This window comes from Apodemus sylvaticus, chromosome 21 (genome assembly GCF_947179515.1).
Source record: "Apodemus sylvaticus chromosome 21, mApoSyl1.1, whole genome shotgun sequence".
Lineage (NCBI taxonomy): Eukaryota > Metazoa > Chordata > Mammalia > Rodentia > Muridae > Apodemus > Apodemus sylvaticus.
Window position 1 is genome coordinate 48,775,199 of NC_067492.1, and position 21,749 is coordinate 48,796,947.

Sequence of the window (21,749 nt, forward strand, 5' to 3'; positions counted from 1 at the left end):
AAAATTCATGAAGCGTCCTCCACCTCTACACACCTGTTCTAGTACCACCTTAAAAAAATCATTTGCAGGGTAGAGAGATGACTCACAGGTTAAAAGCAGTAGCTGTTCTACCAGAAGCCCTGAGTTCAATTCGCAGGAACCACAAGGTGGCTCACAACCATCTATAAATACATGCAGGCAGAACACTGTGTACATAATAAATAAATAAATCTCTGAGGAGAGAGAGAGAGAGAGAGAGTTGTGGCTAGAGAGGTGGTTCACTGGTTAAGAGCACTGACTGCTTTTCCAGAGGTCCTGAGTTCAATTCCCAGCAACCATGGGGTGGCTCACAACCATCTTTAATGGGATCAGATGCCCTTTTCTGGTATGTCCAATGATAGTAGCAGTGTACTCATATACATAAAATAAATAAATGAATCTTTTTAAAAATAGTTTGCAATGTTGAGTTCTTTTTTTCTTTTGCTTTTTTATTAGATATATTCTTTATTTGCATTTCAAATGATTACCCCTTTCCTGGTCCTCCCCCCCCTACTGAAAGTCCCATAAGCTATCTCTCATCCCCTGTTCCCCAATCAACCCCTTCCCACTTCCCTGTCCTGGAATTCCCCTACACTACTCCATCAAGCCTTTCCACGACCAGGGGGCCTCTCTTCCCTTTGATATCCAACAAAGCCATCCTCTGCTGCCTATGTGTCTGGAGCCATGGGTAACACTGTGTACTCTCTGGTTGCTGTTTTTGTCCCTGGGAGCTCTGGGAGTACTGGGTGGCTCATATTGTGTTCTTCCTATGGCACTGCAAACCCCTTCAGCTCCTTGGGTCCAGCTCCTCCATTGGGGACCCTGTGCTCAGTACAATGGCTTGTTGAGGGTGTTCCCCTATGTATTTGTCATGCACTAGCAAAGCTTCCCAGGTGACAGCTATATCCGGCTCCAGTCAGCAAGTTCTTGTGGGCATCAATAATAGTATCTGGGTTTTGTAACTGTATATGGGATGGATCACCAGGTAGGGGTAGTCTCTGGATGGTCTTTCCCTAAGTCTCTGCTTCACACTTTTTATCTGTATCTCCTTCTGTGAGTATTTTGTTCACACTTCTAAGAAAGACCAGAGTAACTATATTTTGTTCTTCCTTCTTCTTGGATATCATTTGATGTGTGAATTGTGTCTTTGGTATTCCAAGCCTCTGGCTAATATCCACTTATCAGTGAATGCATACCATGTGTGTTCTTTTGTGATTGAGTTACCTCACTTAGGATGGTATTTTCCAGTTTCACCTATTTGCCTAAGAATTTCATAAATTCATTGTTTTTAATAGCTGAGTAGTATTCCATTGTGAAAATATACCACATTTTCTGTATCCATTCCTCCACTGAGGGACATCTGGGTTCTTTCCAGCTTCTGGCTATTATAAATAGGGCTGCTATGAACATAGTGGAGCATGTGTTCATATTACATGCTGGGAAATCCTCAGGGTATATGCCCAGGAGTGGTATAACAGGATATATAGCAAACCAGTAGCCAACATCTAATTAAATGGAGGGAAATTTGAAACAGTCCCACTAAAATCATGGACTAGACAAGGCTGCTTGCTCTCTCTCTCTCTCTCTCTCTCTCTCTCTCTCTCTCTCTCCATATTTATTCAATATAGTACTTGAAGTTCTGGCTAGAGCAATTAGATTACAAAAGGAGGTCAAAGAGATACAAATAAGAAAGGAAGAATTCAAATTATCACCATTTGCAGATAATATGATAGTATACTTAAGGGATCCATAAAACTCCACCAGAGAACTCCTACAGCTGATAAACACTTCAGCAAAGTGGCCGAATATCAAACAAATTAGTAGCCTTCCTATACTCAAAGGATAAACAGACTGAGAAAGAAATTAGGGAATGAAAGCCTTACAATAGTTACAAATAATATAAAGTATCTTGGTGTGACTCTAACCAAACGAGTGACAGATCTATATGATAAGAACTTCAAGTCTCTGAAGAAAGAAATCAAAGAAGATCTCAGAAGATGGAAAGATCTTCCATGCTCATGATTTGGCAGTATTAATATAGTGAAAATGGCCATCTTGCCAAAAGCAATATACAGATTCAATGCAATCCAGATTAAATTCCCAGCTCAATTCTTCAGAGAATTAGAGAGAGCAATTTTCAAATTCATCTGGAATAACAAAAGACCCAGGATAGCTAAAACTATTCTCAACAGTAAAAGAAATTCTGGGGAAATCAGTATCCCGGACCTCAAGCAGTATTACAGAGCAATAGTGTTAAAAACTGCATGGTATTGGTACAGTGACAGACAGATATATCAATGGAATAGAATTGAAGAGCCAGAAATGAACCCACACCCCTATGGTCACTTGGTCTTTGACAAAAGAGCTATAATCATCCAGTGGGAAAAAAGATACACTTTTCAACAAATGGTGCTGGTTCAACTGGTGGCTAGCATACAGAAGAATTCAAATCGATCCATTCTTATGGATCTAAGCTCATGTACTAAGCTCAAGTACAAGTGGATCAAGAATCTCCACATGAAACTAGACACACTGAAACTAATAGAAAAGAAAGTGGGGAAGAGCCTTGAGCACATGGGCACAGGGGAACATTTCCTGAGCAGAACACCAACAGCTTATGCTCTAAGATCAAAAATGGACAAATAGCACCTCATAAAATTACAAAGTTTCTGTAAGGCAAAGGACACTGTCAATAGGACAAAATGGCAACCAACAAATTGGGAAAAGATCTTTACCATTCCTACATCTGACAGAGGGCTAATATTCAATATTTACAAAGCACTCAAGAAATTAGACTTCAGAGAGCCAAATAACCCTATTAAAAATGGGATACAGAGCTAAACAAAGAATTTTTACCTGAGGAATATCAAATGACTGAGAAGCACCTAAAGAAATGTAAAGAAATGTACAACATCCTTAGTAATCAGAGAAATGCATATCAAAACAACCCTGAGATTTCACTTAACACCAGTCAGAATGGCTAAGATCAAAAACTCAGGTGACAGCAGGTGTTGGCGAGGATGTGGAGAAAGAGGAACACTCCTCCACTGCTGGTGGGATCGCAAGCTGGTACCACTCTGGAAATCAATCTGGCCATTCCTCAGAAAACTGGGCATGATACTACCAGAGGGCCCTGAAATGTTGAGTTCTAAGTGTATTAAATTATTTCCCAGCATGCTCTACTTTCTCACTCTAGGGGCTTTAAAGATAAGTCTCTTTTAGAAGTTTTCTTTTCTCTACTTATCTTTCTGATGGTTTATCATCTCTGGAAACTTAGCTTGGAGGAAGCTGCCTCCCTCCCTCTGTGTGTTTGTCTTTCCCAAAGCTTGGGTGCTGACATCCCTTTTTGTGTCACTTAATTCTGATACTGCTGTGTGTGAATCCTTTTAAAGAAGAAGCCCAGCAAGAGAGAGGAATTTATTCTTTAATAACTAAATCTGCAGATACTAGCACAGGGCTAGCTTTTAGCAGACACCAAATTTTCAAGAAATGGGTCAATTTATGACAAAATTATATGATTTTGCAAAATGCAGGCATATATGAAGAGTCAAACTTTTGACACTAGAGTTCCAAAGAGTATTTTTAAAGAATGATGTGTATGTGTGTGTGTGTGTGTGTGTGTGTACTATGTATGCACATGTGTGCACATAGGTGTACAGGTATGTGTGCCTCTGTCCCTGTGTAGAAGCACATATGCATCTTCCTCTACTCCTCCTATCTAATATTTTGAGATTGTCTCAGACTGAACCTGACATTCACCCATTGGCTAAAGCCTCTGGCCAATGAGTTCCAGTTTCTTTACTGTCTCTCTGCTTTCCATTGTTAAAAATATGAGTGTACTTCACTTTGGCTTGGCCTTTTTCTTGGATGCTGTTTGGCTGGATTTTATATTATACATTTTACTTAATGAAGAAGGACTGACAGGACTGTATCCAAACTCAGGTTTTCAACTTTGCACATCACACACATTACTCAGTGAGCCATCTCTCTAGCACCAAAGGAATCTCTCTTTTAAAATTAATCATTCCATTCATTTACATCTCTAATGATATCCCACTTCTTGTTTACACCTCCATAAACCCTCCATACCACATTTGCTCTCTCCCCCTTTTTTTTACCTCTATAATGTTGCTCCCCTACCCACCCTCTCTTGTCCCACTGCTCTAGCACCCCCCTATGCTGGGGCATCAAACTTCCACAGGACCAAGGGCCTCCCTTTCCATTGCTGTCAGACAAGGCCATCCTATGCTTTGTATCTGGAGCTGTGGGTCCCTCCAAGTACATGCCTTGGTTGGTGGTCTAGTCCCAAAGTAAAATGTCTACACCAGGTCCTTTGCATATTTATTCTAGCTTTCATTTTAGTTTTTTTTTTTTTATCAGACTCCTGAGTGTGTGAGTGAGTGGGTCTCTCAATCTTGTGCATTCTCTTGGGCCTCTTTCTCTCTGTTGGTTTTCCTTATCCAACTTCAATGTAATAGTTGGTGCTGTTGTTTTATTATATTTAATTTGTTATGGTTTGCTATTATCCCTTAGAAGCCTGTTCTTTTCTAATGAGAGACAGACGGCTAGAGAGATGGCTCAGAGGTGAAAAGCACTGACTGCTCTTCCAAAGGTCCTGAGTTCAAATCCCAGCAACCACATGATGGCTCACAACCATCTGTAATGGGATCTGATGCCCTCTTCTGGTGTGTCTGACGACAGCTACAATGTACTCATATAAATAAAATAAATAAATCTTTAAAAAGAGAGAGAGAGACAGAAAAATGGTGGGTGCAGATGGGCAAGCAGGTGTGAAGAAGCTGGGAGGAATAGAGAGAGGGAAAACTGTAAATAAGGTATATCTATGGGAAAAATCTATTTTCAATAACAGGAAAAAATCAAAATCAATTAGGGTACTTACATGTCTAGATTTCTAACATGTATCAACTACATAATTATGAATCTGACATATATGAACAAAGTATATCGTATTTTAATTTACTTGGAGAACAAAAATTTGAGAAATATTAAATACAGATTTGGGGTCTTGTGACATTCTACTAAAATCTAAATGAATTAAAGGCGGATTGACAAATTCAACTTAACATGAATGATGAAAGATAAAAAAGTAATTATCAAGTAAGTGTGTGATAACATCATATTCTCAGAACAAGGTCAATAATCAACTAAGACCTTGAAAGAACAATAAAGAATGAGAAAAAAGAATCACATGAGGACTGTGCTGCATTTACTATTACTTATTTGATGTGATAATATCAACTAAATGACCTAATTCAAATTGTTGAAAAGATAATGAATGACCTCAAGCTTCACAAAGAGAGAAATGCTACAATATAAAACAATGCATTATGTTTCATCTTTCCAAAAGATATTGTAGACTTAAGTTTCAGTGTTGGGGGAAAATACTAGAAAGGGGGAAATTCAAGGAAGGTTTATTACAGCTGGTTTCATTTGACAAAGAGTCTGTTTATGCTTCAGGGTGAAATATGAACAGTGGTTAAACTGAAGCAATTAATTCTCAACACCACTGATTATACAGGAAAATGGGAAAATAACATTTCAGGCACCAACAAACAATGCCCTTTGTTACCATATATCTTCCATACTTAAATTTTATATATCCCCTCCTCTCCCATTCTGTACCTGTTATCATCAATATGAAAAAGTAATTGTGTGTGTCTGTGTGTCTGTGTATGTGTGTGTTGGCATCACCCAACCTTACATATGAAGATACTAGAAAAAGAAAATTCTGATAAGTTTACTCATAGTTCAGTGTTGATAGTTAACTACAAACCTGTTCTATCCTGTGTTTGGTTCTGTATGCTTGAGGTCCCACAGGGTAATTATCAGGCAGAAAATGCAGCTTTTGTGCAGTAGGTGGAGCTGCTTTATCAGGCTGAAATAGAACTACTTTGTCACTCATTTAATTCAAGAATGAATAAAACATTTTTCTTGTATATTTGCATAGTTCTCAAAGAATATGTATCTATTGCTTAAGCACCTTGAATTATACTCTCCCATGTCAAAGGGGTAATAGCTTGCTCAGGGGTGTGATATTCTCTTTCTACTTTGAAAACTGAAAGCTAACATAAGTGTATCGGTTTTTGTCCTTGAATGAGATCATCAGTTCAAATGAAATACATGTTTGCTTTTCTTAAAGGTTTTTGGAAGTGGAAGTTTCACGGGCCACTTATAAACTTCAGAATGAGAGAGTGTGGGAGAGAGGGAAGTAGAGGAGAGAAGAACAGGGGTGGGAACAAAAGAGAGAAAGATAGAAAGAGACCATTTCTAGTTCTACTAGAATGGGGTAGAAAAACACTGCTACTCTATAAACCTAAGAGAAGTAGGACTTCTCTCATTAGCAGCATTCTAGCATCTCCATTTAATACCATATATATTCTATATAAATACTGGTTATATATTTATGATTATAATTTAAGAAAAATGAGAATATAGAAAACAATTATAATTGAAGAGTTGGAAGTGTTTGCACATGGTAAGTTGTCTTGAAGAAGACAGTGTGCTTTCTGTGGAGATACACAAGGCAGCAAGGAAGGCAACAGATGTGAATCTTTTTGAAAGAAACAATCAACTTTGCCAGTAGATAAAGGAACTGCCCCAGCAGCCTGCAGTGACTACAGGTTTCTTTTCCATGTTAGCATCCACTCCACTCTGTAAATCCAAGTTCGGACATGAACATATTAGGCTACAGAGGGCCAGAGAGAGGCAGAGTTCAGGTCATAGTTGGTCTTTTTGCTGCAATGAACATTTCACATCATACTTACATGGAACAAACTATGCTTCCATTTTCTTGTAAAGCTGATGGTTGTCTTTTTGGGGGAGTGGGGCGGCACTCACTCTTCACATTTCTGTCATTTCCTTCCATAGTCTCCCATTTGCATGGTGGTTGGTTTGTGCTTCACATAAAACCATATCTTCCTACAGTGTGGTCAAAGTAAAAACCCATGCCTGCACTTGCACGTCCTTTCCAGAGTTTAGGTTTTTTCCACACATGTGTGACTATGTGTGCTCATGGGAAAACACATTGGTAAGTTGCCTCTAGGAAGCAGAGCAGTTGTGTTTGCATCAGAGTTTGCTACCACATCACCTCACAGCTCATCACCTTGGCACTCCCTGAATTGTAGATCTCTCATGGGCTTCTTTCAGGCAACAGAGGAAAACATGAGAAGAATGTTTTAGTATCTCCATAAAAACTTGCTGAGACTCCTTAACCCTGAGACCAACAAGCAGAATTTTTCCTCAGGAAACCATAAAATGCATGTGGCTTAGCTGAGCTTTTTCTGAGCTCTGTGATGGGACCTGGAAGCCATCCAGGCAGATCTCTGCTTCCCAGCCTTTTACAGCCTCCTCTAATGTATTCAAGTGAAACTAGCTAAAGGATTCAAAGGATGACTGCCGGGTGCCCTCCCTCCTCTCCACACACCATCTATTTCCTGTACAGGATGTCCGTGTCCTCTGAGCTCAATGGCTCTTATGTTCCTCGGGAGAAAAATAAAAGGGCCATGTAGCAGCCGACTGGAGCATGGCGTAATGCTGTCCTGCCAATTTCTGAGACATTTTCTTCTCAGGTATTTGATTTTTTTCTCTCCTCATTTAAAATAATTAACTCCACAAAAGCACGTAGACATTTTTAATTTTGTTATCACAATTCTTCAGATATGGGGGGGGGGGAGAAAAGATCAAAGATCAAAGAGCCACTAAATGCTCTGCAAAGAGCTAAAGAAGATGTCTCCTCTCTGCCCATTTTCTCATGAATTTCTATGAAGATGAAGAGCTGAAGTAGCTCTGAAGGAAGCTGACAAAATGCCTATGGTTCGAGGTGAACACAGACCAATCCTTATTCATCATGTGTTTTATATTATATACAAATTTCACTTAATACCAAAATGAAAACACCTTCATGGCTGTGTGGTGAGAACAGGAGATGGAGACAGGGATCTACACTCTTAGAATGTCCCTTGACTTTCAAAAGCCCACATGCTCCACCAGCAAATATACAGCTCTTTCTGAGCCCCTCTGTGAGCATGTCTTGAAAGTTCAACTTTTCGTTGTGCACACGTGAACAGTATTTTAGTCATCAATATGAGCGTGGGAGGATAAATCACTGGGGAGCTGTCCTCAGCACAATTTACAGTGAATTTCTTTGTATGAGTCAATACTCATGGCCAACGTTAATCATGGACCTAGACCCCAGTCCTTCTGAGGCCCCTAATCTAGCCATATTCTAGGGGGGAAACACAGAAAGCAGGTTAAATCCAGACAGCAATAGGCAACTGCGAAAAGGGAACATGTGCTGGGGTATGACTGCTTCAAAGTTATTTCTGCAGTCTGAGGGTGTTCTTTGCCTGTTCTAGATTTTATGATTCACTTCCTAACTGTGGTCCAGGAATTGAAAACTCAATTTACATTTATCTGACCCTAACAAGTACTAATTTGGCTTCCTTATAATGCCTACTGTGTTAGTCAAAATACAATGACCTTGAATGGAGCAAAGGTTTATCTTTGTTGCCTAAAAGCTTTGAGGTATCTAATCCCAGGCTGATGAAATCCATTCCTCTATGGTGGACATCCTTGTGACAATGAGAGAGTATGGGTGAAGTACATTGCTCATTTCATAGCTGAAAGGCCAAAGAGGGAAATGGAGAGAGTGGTTCCCCAAATACCCTTGAGACTACATCCCTAATGACTTAAACATTTCTCATGTCCAACCTCTTGAGGGCTCCATCACCTCCCAGGAGTTGCGCACTAAGGAGAAAGCCTTTACCAAACAGCAGAGATTCAGATCCAAATCATAACACTACTCTTTGCTTTTACACAGCCATCTTGAGAGATGTAATTTCATTAGATCACAGTGGTCATGTCTTGTCTTTTGATGAGTGTAATATTTGTACCACTCTGATCCTAACCTGAGATGACTCAGATAAGCTGAAAAGTAGGAATTTGAGGCAATAAATGCTGCTCATTATATTGATCTATTTTCTAGAAATATCATTACCTTGTTGCATGGCGAGGGCATCTTCACACCAGGACACATTCCTGGAGTTCAGAACACATCTCTAGAATGGGCTCCTTCCTATATGTGAGTTTCAGGAATTAAAACCTGATTATCTGATTTGCCTGGAATTCACCATACCCACTGAGCTATCTATCCATACATGTGTGAATTAATGTTGAAATCCAATGTAGTTGAATCAATGTGCTTAGATTATTAAATCAAATGTCTGGAGCCTCTCCAAAGATTCCTGAGGGAAGACCAGCCTCCAGCATGAGGTACACCAGAACAAACAGGCATCAGACAGACTAAGAGGAAAAGGCCAAAGCCTATGGGATGGGTAGTTTTCTCTCTGCTTGCTGGCCGCCATTGCATGAGCCACTCGGCCTCAGCATGGCTGGGTCATTGTGGGCTGGAATTGATAAAACTATGATCCAAAATACATTTCTCTTCCTTTAACTTCTTTTACCAGGTATTTTTTTCTCCAAAGAAACAAGAAAAGTAACTAAGACAGCAGTGATAGTGGATGTTAGCCAATGGTGACCTTTTATGATGTCATCAAAGTAGGAGCAAATAATAGAGGAAGGTAGACATGAGGAAAAAATCAAGATAGGCCATATTTAGACGACAGGAGACAAAAGTTAAGGAAAAGTCTAGAGACAATGACTATCAGGGCAAATGGAGGCCATGGCTGTGAGGTAGCCTGTGAATTAATGTCCTTCTCCTGTTTTCCTCGCATGGCAGTATTTAAGCAAAGGATGTCCTCTGGGGTTAAGTGACTGTTCGTGTCAACTTTTAGATGAATTAGGAATGAGCATGCTGCTTGGTCTAAGACAAATGAGCAGTTGGAGAACAGAGGCCCCTTTCTCTTGTGTCCAGGGACTTGTTTGTCTACACCTTGACAGGCTGAGAAGAGCGTTGTAAGACTTTCCAGTCTTACTCTGAGACAAACAGCAAAGGAAATGTGTCAGCTGGAACACTAGCTAAACTTTTCACTTCACAGCCGCAAGTTGAAAGTCTTCAGTAAATTCTGCTAAGACAGTTTCTAGAAACCACATCTGTTCATCATCCAAGCTCTGCACCTGCTGCAGCCCTGAAGCTTTGAATCCGGGTTGCATTGGACCAAGAAGAGTCACAGACTCACATTTCTCAGTCTTGTTTTGCCTTGTGGCTGTAAATAAACTCAAGTCTTGTGATTGTAGTGTACATGTAGGATGAATGTTTGTAACAACCTCCCAAGGTCATGGATCAGACAGAAATGACTGGTCAGTCTATTGCACTGTTGCTGTCATTTCAACGGCAGTATGTAAAGTTGAGCAGGCAGTATCAGCAGAAACTGTGTTGACTAAGTTAGAGTCCTGTTAGCTAGAAGGAAATAGCCATATTTTCACCTTAAATCTAATAATATATATGTAATAGCTTTTTGTTAGTTTTACTTTAATCAATGTTATAGGCCAGTGGAATATAGTATGCAATATTAGGTTTTCTTTATACATATAAAATGGAACATTATATACAGATTAAATTTATTAATGTTAAACATATATTCAGTTAACCAAGAGTAATATGAACATACATTTATCAGGATGCTCCACTCGGTAGTCACATGTCTTGAAGTTTCTGGATGGTAAATATCATCTACCCTTTCCTCAACCTATCCCAGGTTATCTCTGTGTATGAGAATGCCCATCTAGCCTGAAACCTGTCTACCAATGCATCAGAGGTTGTTGGTGACAGGGTAGGTTAAATCTATAGCTCATCGACACTGGTTGGACAGCACTCCTCCTCTGAGTATTGTGAACATCAGTCCATGTTCATAATCCTCTGTCAGGTGGGAATAAAGCAATCTCAATTTTCTGGGTTACTGTTTCTCTGCCAACATTTGTCCCTTGTGTCCTTATTTTCTTCCTACTTCTGATGATGGACTGAGCTCTCAAGTGTAGATCCTCAGCTCTATTCTGCATGCACTAGATCTTGTCATTAATACCCACCACGGAGCATCATTCTGGCATCCTTCTCAAGCCTGCATTTTTTACTGATTTATTTCCACAAGCCAATGAACATGATGCTAATGTTTATCTCCTTACCTTTAAAATATAACAGTAAGTTGACTGCATTTCCCACCACAGTTCTTACTAGTGCTTCTAGTTTACTGGTCACACTCCCTAAATGAATATACAATTGCCTCCCGTTTCTTTGCTTTGTTTCCTTCTCAATTCTCTCCATTCTGGCTTTAATTCCTATATACTAAAGCAAAACCACTCTATTCATTGTCACAAAGGACTTCACCAGTGTGACATTCAAAGTTGTTCCTCAATCTAATTTTGCTCAAAGCATTTAACCCTGGGTTGCAGGTTGCCACAATCCTAACTCACAGGTGATTTTCAAATGAAATGTTGCTCTTTTTTCTACTTCTTATCTAGTAACACTGATGTGTCTTCAGGAATAATCTATACATGGATTCCTTATTCGCTGAACATTCAACACATCATTGATATTCTTGAATAAATTTCCATCTGTTTGTTGGAACCTCAACTTCTTGTATTTAATGCCATAGCTGATATCTGCATGTCAAACTTAATGCCTTCTAGATGACTTCCTGTGTTCCTTTCCAAAAAGATTTATTCCACCTAGAATTTTCTATAACTTGTACATGGACTGTTTGTCCTTTTGATTGCCCCAGAAAACATTTTTAAATTATTTTGATGTCTGTTCAAACTAACAGGAAACTTCTTTGGACTAACACTCAAAGTAGGCACCGTATCTCAGTACTCTTTTGTCTCCTCTGTGCTAGGAACTGCACCATCATGTCTCACCTATATAATTGCATTGGGTTTCTTAACATCTACACTGGGTTAGACTCTTTCCATTTACATTCTAATTGCAACAGAAAACTGTTTTTTTCTCTAGGATGCATTGGGTTAATCACTTCTAAGCCTCTCAGCTGCTCTCCAGTTTTCTCAGAGTAAATGGAGAGTCTGTAGAGATGTCAGAGATAATCCTTCCTGCATTAATCTCTCGAATTTCACTTCTTCCTCCTGCCTCTCATTTCCCTTTCTGCTGGAGTAGCCTTGATGTTCTATGCATATGGTAAGTGAATGTCCCCACCAGCTGCTTCTGCATACAGAGATAGCCATGCTGATCCCCTTTACCTCCCTTGTCTTTGCTCAAACATTAGCTTCTAAATGAAGTCTTTGTCAACTGATTGTTTCACAACCCCAGCCTTGGACCCCTAGCATCCCTTCAAACTGCTTTAACTTGCTCCATATTCTCCAATACCTTTGTCCCCCTCAACCTATCAGTGTACCATGTCATGCTCCCCGTCTCTCATGATATTTTTTTAAATATCTCCTTTTTACTAAAACACAGACTTGAGGAGGACAAGTGTTCTGTTTTAGTCAGTGTTTTATCTCGTGTCTAAAATCATGCCTGGCACAGAATAGTTACGCAAATAAAATATGTCTGGTGCCTTTGGAAACATGTGGTCTCTTTTTTGCCATCATATAACATCAGAACTGTAGTTTTCCATTCAATTTTGTTCTGAGATAATCACCATTTGGCTGAAAAATAAAGTGAGACTCAGAATTTCAATGATTTCCAAACACATACTACCTCATAAATAGCATATTGTACACCTATAAAGTATCTTCTGAGTCCCATATTGCTATGCTATATCATAATATATTGTATGATTTTTATAATAAAATAATAAATTTCTAATAGCAATGGTCATTACAAAATGACCTCATATTCAAATGCTTTTGAAAGTCTATCATAGTCAACAGATATGGTCCTATTATATTCTTAATACATATATCAATTGATTAAAATTATAGTACAGAAGTAATTGCAGCTCTTCAACAATGAATTTATAAAGCCCAATCCAATGATGTTTATGTCACAATGAGATTGTGCCCACTCAGCATGTAGAAATCCAAAGAATTCAATAATATCATTTAATCTCCTTTAAGAAACACAGCTTTGTTCTTGATTTTTGTAGTTTAAAAAAACAAAGCAGATTTGTTTTATGTGATAAAGTCACTAAAATAATTAGCTATTGTGAAACACACAGTCTTAGGAGATCAGTACCTTTCCATATGTGTAAATAAGTGCACACATTGAAGACATAAACTAAGTATTTCTGCTGAGTGATAGATGCAGAGACAACAATAGCATCTTTATTGTATAATATCAAGTGCTCATTATTTGTCAATAATTATAGTATATGCCATGGATTCAGTAATAAGTGACAACACTTGGCATATTTCTCACAGAGCCAAGTCTAGTGGGGGGGTGGCATTTAAAACAGCATGTGTAATCAGTCAGAGACTTGGAGGTTTCAAAAGAATTGCCAATGGTCCAGTCTTACTCAGTCTGAGAATAAACCTTCCTGGATATCAATGCTTTAATCATTGACCCCTTAAAATGAAGTATATTATATAAAATTTCTGATTTACTTGGAACATTTTAGGCAGTGATAACTTTGGCCTGTCAATGTCGCATTGTGGAAATGGCAGGCAGGAGGCAGAACAGCGGCCACTTCTGCAGAGATTCTCTCCTAGTTTGGTCTAGTTTCTATTCCAACCCTGGATTTATTCTTATTATCCTGCATGGTGCCTTTGTACTTGCAAGCCCCACAGAAAGTACAGCTACATAATTGGCAAATGAAAAAAAAGTGAAAAATAAAATCCTGGGGCTTTATTCAAAAGCTATAAACAAGTTTTCTGTTTTCTTTCTCAGTGGTGCTGTTGCTGGCCTGTCACAGTGGTCGGTAGTTTTAACTTACTTGTTCATGTCTCATTTTCTTGGGCATGGAGGTGTGTGAGTGCCAAACCTCAAAGACCCCAGCCTGAACATGACTCAGTAGTAAATATAATTTCCCTTAGGTGAGTGGGCATGTGAAGTCTGTCTGGCTGTGGAGTGATGGCTGAAGAGACCCTGCCAAAAGGCATCCATAGGAGAGGGCACGATAGAACTCATGAATTCAGATCCTCAGTTCTTGGCACAGGTTTTCCTACTACACTGAACTTCACTGATAAAGCAAATCCAATGGCATCATGGGAGTTTCACTAAAGGAACACAGCCCAGTAAGCTCAGAGCACTGACTCTTCCTGGGGAAGAGTCAACTTCACTGACTCCATGAAGCCAGCTCAGGGAAGGCACACCAAAGGATAAGATGGTTTGGCCTGCAGGAGGTGGAACTATGACATCTCTCAAAGGTTGGCAGAGGGGGAGTTCTTCGGGGTTCAGAGTGTACGAGCATGAAGCAAGAGTCAGAAAGGGGAGCAAGTCAAAGCCCTGCAACAAGACACACGTGGGTTAACAATCACACTTTAAAATAAAGGAACTTTTTAATATGGACTTTAAAATAAGGGAAGCCTTAGCAAACAGGTAATGTCAATCTGTGAGTAAGAGACACCTTAAAACATCAAGGGAAAAGACATAGGCAGGGCAATCTGCAGGCACAGCTACTATCAAAACTTATGCATTCCTTTTTCTAAGAGATATTCTACGAACCCCAGATTTTTTCTGACTTAATCACCCAGATAGGACTCCAAGACTAGTCCAGACTGGAATCAAATTCTCTGATTTTAGATGAATGGGTTAATCTCATCTATGAAACAAGAATCAGTACCACATCTGCTCCCACAGACTCATCATGAGGAAAGAGCAAAGAAAGGTGCCTTGCAAGTGCACTGTGCATGCATGTGAGCAGGCCTTGAGCTGTGAATGCGATTCTTATTAGCCACTCAACACCTGGGATTGACATCACGAGCCATGCTAGGTGGGTGTCAACATAGCTTTGCATGGCTGCATGACTGTACTACAGGAACGTCACTGCGTGGACACCTGGACAATTTGGTACATTAGGGCAAACAATCCAGCTACACAAGATATCACAATGCACCTGAGAAAGAGACAAAGGCCGTGCGACAACTCAGCAGGTGAATATCAAGCTGGCACAATGCACATTCCGAAGAGGGAGAATCGACAAAGACATTCCGTTATGCATAGTCCTTTTGGCCTCGGTCTGAGGACCTGTATTCAGTTCTATTTTCTACCATTTTTATAAATGACTTCTATAAGGACAAAAGGAATGTGTGTAAAATGTGAATGAGATAATCCAGAGTGGGACAATAGATATGATGGATGAAATAAAAAAACAAACCAAGTATGTGTGAGGATGCACTCTCAACAGTGTTTTGCACTGCAGACATGGGTGGACATCCATCTCTGCAGCAGCATCAAGATAAGCCATCTTAATCTCCTAAGGCCACTAATATTTCACAATATGCAGTGTAGAATGGTGCTTAAATGCTGCTTAAATCTTAAAAACACATGAAGAATAAGTCAGCCTATAAGAAATATATAAAGCAAGTCAAACCTATCCGTGCTATTGCTCCTAAAATGTAGCTGCCTGGGCAGCTGTGATGAGTTTAGGTATTGTTAATATCAGCAGTAACTACGAGTAGAGAGCTGATTCCCTACATCGTTCCTGCAGTCTGCTACAGGACACTGCCACTGCTTAATTCTGAGGAAAGCCAAGAGAAATGAGCACAGCCTTTGAGAAAAACCACTATTGAGGGTCTTGAGGCTGTTCCTTTGAAAAATGCACCCAAATGTGCCAATTAAAGCAAGACATGATGGTTGTTTTCAGATATAATTTTGGCTTAATGTGGAAAAAGGAAAATAAAATTGTTCTGTTTATTGCAAAAATTGCATCTGGGCCAGTGGGCAGACTTAAAGCAAGCATATTTGGACCACCGTCTGGAATGCGAGGCCCTAGAAGACAAAATGGTGTTTCCTGGAACCACAGCTGTGCATTACAGCCTAGGCAGGAATTGGCAGAGATACTGTAGGTAAGCCTCTTAACATAATTCAGGAGGTTTAATTACATAATCGTTAAGTTCACATCAAAATCCAAGAGTTTAATATTCACTGATTTAATCTTTGCAGCCTCAATTTATTATGAAATTGAAGGCATGTGGTGCTACGCTGAGAGCAGATGTCCATAATTGTGTTTACGTGTACTGAAAATAAAGGGGCAATCTGTGTTTACCGGTTCAGTAGACACTCACACATATACACACACAGGCCAATGTACACACAGATTCACTAATCCACACAAATGCAGACATTGCGAAAATGTATTTAATTATTTAAATCTAAACAGTAGAGAAAGCTTGACTTCCTCTAGAACTATTTATATTCATGCTGAAAGAAATATATAAAGCAAGTCAGAGATGTGTCTTAGAGCCTCTGCTTTGAAGCAAATATTCCTAAATAAATAAATAAACAAACAAACTCACTAGCTACAAATGTAAAGTAGTATTACTATATTAATACATGGTAAAAAGAGAAAAAGTATCAGCTCTGAGAAAGAAATAGGTACAGATGGAAGAAGAACTCAGGGAAAGGAGAAGTGTGCTGGTCACTTAGGAGACCTTCAGGCTTGTAAGTGCACACAAGCAATATCCACAAATGAAGGCAAGAATGGAACCAGGGAAGGAGACTATGGCATGCAATCCAGCAGGAGTCTGGCTTACACAGTGAAACTTACCACATACTAAAAACAATCAAAACCTGTTGCATAGCTGTATTCCAGCAATAGTTTTAAAATATTTGCAGAATTTAATTTATAAAGAAACAAACAGAAGTAACATGGAATGATGAAACTAATCACTTATAGGGTCAACAAGAAGAGTCAAGGGGTAAAAGTCCTGCCACCAAGCCTGAGGGCCAACATGGATCCCAGGACCCAGTTGGTGGACAGAGAGAACCAACATTCTATAGGTTGTCTTCTGACCCATGCATGCCATGGTATATCCCCACAGAGCACAAATCAATTAATAAATGAGAAAATATTTTTTAAGAATTATTAACAATGATTTTGGGATGTCATGTCTACAATAAATATTAGATAATTAAAATCACTTGGTTCATTGTAAGAAATAGAAATGTTATTTACTTCTATAGCTAGTCATGTGGATAAATATGAGAGTAGTGAGCAAACTGATCTCATTATTAATGAAAATAATGTGAAGATAGTATCAATTTTATACTGTTAAGCTTACCACAAAAGCAAAAATATAATTTAAAAAAAAAACAAATGTGGCATAAAATTAGGAAGACAGACAGACGTGTGCTCTTAAGAGAGCATGAATAGACATCACAGGTTCAGGACCTATGGTTATGTAAAATGTTTCTATAAAGCAGATGTTGGACCTAAGTGGTGCTTCCAATAGAAGCAACAAGACTGCTTGAAAACTGTCTGAACCCAGGGCTGTGGCAAGGAGCTAAAAACACTCTCAGTTGCTAAACACACAATGATTTGAGCCCCAAATAAATGGTAATGATATTGGATTATAAAGCAAAAATAAGAAGCATGTATGAGTTCGCGGTAATAAAAATGATTAGTTGAACAAATAATGCCTTGGAGGAAGGGAAATATTGGAAAAATGTTTCCACTCTTAGCAGTCTAACTTAAATGAGACTATCCACAAAGTTGAGGAATTAAATATTCAGTGATGCTTGTGTGTTAATTATAGCATTAATATAATAAATGAAAATCAAAAAGGGCAGTTTCTACTTTGCTAAATTCGTTTACAATCATTAAAAACTCATTTCCATGAAACATTTATGAGAGAATACTGATATGTAAGACATAAAAACATATATTTTATTTATGATGGGTATTCCAGTTTATTTGAAATACATTTGTGAGTGTGTGGATATATCTGCTTATAAACAGAAGAATGTTCTAAATATTTATATCTAGTTGAAATAAAATCACCAGGCATATGCAATCCTATCTGCTCTTTCTAAGCAAACTTTATAATGTATTGCCTTTGCCCATATGATTATTAAGTATGAATTAGGGAAAGGTAGGCACATGTCTCACCTATACTTATCAGTAATAATATGCACTGCAGCATGGACCAAATTCATAGCTTTACTTAATTTTTTTATCAGTTCAAAATCTTTCTGTACCATATTTGTTGTGTGACAAGTCAGTATAGAAATTGAAAGTGCTATCTGCCTCTATCAAGGAGGCTATAAATTAATAGAAGGTAAATGTATCTTCATTAACCAATGGACTTAGTTAATTAATTCCTTCTACCTAAGCAATATCACCTGAAATGTATTTAAATATTATTATTCACAGAATTATTTGCAAGATACATATTTATGTATGTTAAGAAGTTAATATCATTTTTCATATCAATAGCCTCATTGGAAGATACTCTCTGCATAATGTTGGCCAGAAGGTAGAACATTAACAAAATCTTTGACTTAGATATTATTTGACATCATATTCTATATTAAACAACCTTTCACAATACTTTAAATAGTACCATCTAAAAAAATTTCATAGCAAACAAAATAATGTAAAACAAGAGTATTTGTGCAATCAGGTGAAAATAAGGAAAACATAAAACCAGTTAGCTCCCATTACACTTGACTACAACCATCCCAGAGGGTGATCAGATTGGGAATATATAGGAATTTTTACAAGTTCATTTATGATTTTATGTATATAGTTGCTTTGCCTTTACATATGTTTGCACACCTGATGTCATTGGAAACCAGAAGAGAGTTTCATGCTCTGGAAACGGAGTCATAGGCAGTTATGAGCTGCCATGTCACTTCTGAGAACTGGACTCCAGTCCCTTGGAAAAGCAGTCAGAGCTCTTAGCCACTGGGCCTTCTCTCCAGCTTCATTGTATTTTTTTAAAAGTATAATATTAATTCAGGAACATTGCCCTGGTTAAATACCAGATGTGAAAAAACTTGGGTCATTTCAAATATTTCAGAACTTTATTTGCATCTATGGGCTGTTTGAAGGGTTTCAACATATACCAAAATCAGATATCCATTATTTTTGTTGTAAATAACAGTGCAGTGAAAAACCCTAAAGAGACAGCCTGATTCACTCTGTATCTTTGATCTTTAGGTTCTGCTAAACAATTCTGTTTTCTAGAACACGACTGACTCTGGCTCATACTTGTTATCCAATGCAGCTGTTTAGTTATTCAGATGTTTAACTGAAGAAAGTTAGCACATAACTATGACAAGATTCTGTTTTAATTCATGTGAAGTTTGAGACTTACTGTGTTCAATAATTTAAAAGTAAGTATAATATTACTAAACAAGAAAATGTCTACACATAGAGATATAGACCTAGTGTGAAGATACAGAACATTGCCTATTCACTTTGTGATGTACAACAGAGGATGATAGGCCATTGACACAAGGAAACTCCAAAATGATATTACTTCCAAATAGAATTTATGAAGGCTTCTATCATTTAAACATGTGAGGAGATATAGAAATACAAAATTATTTTTCTTAATTTTGAGAATATATTATAATTACATCATTATTCCCTCTCCTTTCCTCTTACCAAAGCTTCCCATAGAACCCTCTTTCAAACTGATGGCCTCTTTTTTTTTTTATTAAATCTTGTATGTGTGTGTGAGTGTGTGTGTGTGTGTGGGTGTGTAGAGGGCACACAAGTGGATGCGTGGGCACAATGAACACTTGTGTGTGTGTGTATAAAACTCATTTTATGTGTGTGTGTGTGTGTGTGTGTGTGTAGAGGGCACACAAGTGGATGCGTGGGCACAATGAGCACTTGTGTGTGTGTGTGTGTATAAAACTCATTTTATATATATATATATATATATATATATATATATATATATAGTCACTGATATATGGATATATGGAACACATGATGAAATAGGAGTAGATGAACTTCAAGCAAATCAATTGGGAAAACAATAATTTAAAAAAGAACTATCCATTCACTGGACCTTGGCATGCCACACATATGTAGCAAATATATATCTTAATCTTCATGAGGGTCCCCCAAGAACTGGAGTGTAGGTTGTCACTGATGTTGTTTGTGCCTGTGGGTGTGTTTCCTGTAACTGGGCCACCTTTTCTGGCCTCAGTGGAAAAGGATGTGCTTAGACCTGCAGTGACTTGGCTTGCCAGGGCAGGTTGGTACCCAGCAGAACTTCTTTCTTCTCAGAGGAGTGAAGGAAGAAGGGCTGTGTGAGGGAGGGACTGAGAAGAAGGGGCGGGGCTACCATCGGGATGTTAAGTGAATAAATAAACAATGGAAAATATCCATCAATAATTAGTTATTACTTATTTTTCTAAAGAAACAAAAACAAAAACAAGCAGAAAACAAACAAAAAACCCAAAGAATAGATTTTACAAGTCAAGAAAAGATACAATTCACAGAGCACACAAAGCTCAAGAAGACAGAAGACCAAAGTGTGAATACTTCAGTCCTTCTTAGAAGGGGGATCAGGCTTCTGGGCTGGTATCCGCTTATCAGTGAGGGCATACCATGTGTGTTCTTTTGTGATTGGGTTACCTCACTTAGGATCATATTTTCCAGTTCCACAAGTTTGCCTAAGAACTTCATGAATTTGTTCTTTTTAATAGCTGAGTAGTATTTCATTGTGTAAATATACCACATTTTCTGTATTCATTCCTCTGTTGAGGGACATCTGGGTTCTTTCCAGCTTCTGACTATTATAACTAGGGCTGCTATGACCATAGTGGAGCATGTGTCCTTATTACATGTTGGAGCATCTTCTGGGTATATGCCCAGGAGTGGTATAGTTGGGTCTTCAGGTAGCACTATGTCTATCTTTCTGAGGAACCACCAAACTGATTTCCAGAGTAGTTGTACCAGTTTGCAATCCCTTGAGCAGTGGAGGAGTATTCCTCTTTCTCCATATCCTCACCAGCACCTCCTGTCTCCTGAGTTTTTGATCTTAGCCATTCTGACTGGTGTGAGGTAAAATCTCAGGGTTGTTTTGATTTGCATTTCTTTGCACAATTCACATATCAAATGATGTCCAAGAAGAAGGAAGAACAAAATATGGCTACTCTGGTCCTTCTTAGAAGCGGGAACAAAATACCCACAGAAGGAGATATAGAAACAAATTGTGGAGCAGAATCTGAGGGAAAGACCATCCAGAGACTACCCCACCTAGTGATCCATCCCATATACAGTTACAAAACCCAGACACTATTATCAATGCCTATAAGTACTTGTTGACTGGAGCTGGATATAGCTGTCACCTAGGAGGCTCTGCTAATGCATGACAAATACAGAGGGGCACACTCTCAATCAGCCACTGAACTGAGCACAGGTTCTCCAATGGGGAGCTAGAGAAAGGGCCCAAAGAGCTGAAGGGGTTTGCAGCGCTATAGGAGGAACAACAGTATGAGCCACCCAGTACTCCTAGAGCTCCCAGGGACAAAGCCATCAACAAGAGAGTACACATGGTATTACCCATGGCTCTAGACACATAGGCAGCAGAGTATGGCCTTGTTGGACATCAAAGGGAGGAGAGACCCTTGGTCCTGGAAAGGCTAGATGCTGCAGTGTAGGAGAATTCCAGGATAGGGAAGCAGGAAAGGGTTGATTGGGAAACAGGGGGAGGGGAAATGGCTTATGGGGGGGGCAGAAAAGGGGACAACGTTTGAAATGTAAATAAAAAATATATCTAATAAAAAAGGGGGGATCGAAATACCCATGGGAGGAGATAGGAGACACAATGTGGAGCAGAGACTGAAGGAAAGGCCATTTAGAGACTGCCCCATCTGGGGATCCATCTCATATACAGTTACCAAACACAGACACTATTGTGGATGCCAACACTTGCTTGCTGCACAAGAGTATGATATAGCT

General features: G+C 38.8%; 1 protein-coding gene across 11 annotated transcripts in view; it reads right to left on the reverse strand.

Moving 5' to 3' along the window:
- The window catches only part of Inpp4b (inositol polyphosphate-4-phosphatase type II B), a 762,101-nt gene that overhangs the window by 92,380 nt on the left and 647,972 nt on the right, over positions 1–21,749 (reverse strand). The window lies entirely within an intron of this gene.